This window comes from Octopus bimaculoides, chromosome 2 (assembly GCF_046866305.1).
Source record: "Octopus bimaculoides isolate indiv1 chromosome 2, ASM4686630v1, whole genome shotgun sequence".
Lineage (NCBI taxonomy): Eukaryota > Metazoa > Mollusca > Cephalopoda > Octopoda > Octopodidae > Octopus > Octopus bimaculoides.
The window spans coordinates 38040021-38040887 of NC_142929.1; the positions used below are offsets into that span (position 1 = coordinate 38040021).

The 867-nt window shown below is 29.9% G+C and overlaps 1 long non-coding RNA gene across 1 annotated transcript in view; it reads left to right on the forward strand.

Moving 5' to 3' along the window:
• Positions 1–457: 457 nt before the first annotated feature.
• LOC149137034 (uncharacterized) overlaps positions 458–867 on the forward strand; it is a 26818-nt gene continuing 26408 nt past the window's right edge. Inside the window, exon 1 of the long non-coding RNA XR_016238664.1 lies at positions 458–513. This is a non-coding gene — a long non-coding RNA (uncharacterized LOC149137034). The remainder of the gene's footprint in view (positions 514–867) is intronic.

Below are 867 nucleotides of genomic sequence, written 5' to 3' on the forward strand. Positions count from 1 at the left end.
AAAATTCCATTATCCGTGGGTGGAGTAACCCTAGGCTGTGCGAGTTAACGTCTTTTTCCTACCTTCCTCAAAGAATAAGATAATATCCTTACATATTCATTCAAAACGCACACACGCACGCACACGTGCGTGCACACAAATATTCACACGCATACATACACATATATATACGTGTGTGTGTGTGTGTGTGTGTATATATCTATATATATATACATATATATATATATATATACATAATACTACATACATATATATACAACCAAACATATAATTTATATATATATATTTTTTTATCCACACTTGCACTTATTCCTTGTTGGCTGGTTATTTTCGTACAACTCGCTATAATGCGGACCACCGACAGCTGCCAGTGGAAGTGGGTGTGTGCCATGTAAAGGAAGAAAAACCTGCATCTCCGTTTTGTCTGATGGAGCAGGGCGGCTGCTGTGTAACATGGCGCGACCCTCATCTCATTATCGAGAGTTAGATGGTGACATGCACACCGTAACACAGGTAGTACACACGTGTGTATGTGTTTGTGTGTGTATGGGTGTGTGTGTGTGCTTGTGTATATACATATATACATATACATATACATGTATATGTATATATATATATATATATATATATATATATATATATATATATATATATATATATATATATATGTATATATATGTATATATATATATATATATATATATATATATATATATATATATATATATATATATATATATATATATATATGTATATGTATATATGTGTGTGTTTGTGTGTGTGTATATTATATATACATACTGGATCCGTTGTTTCATTTTTTAATATTTTGTACGCATTTTATTATTATTATTATTATTATTATTG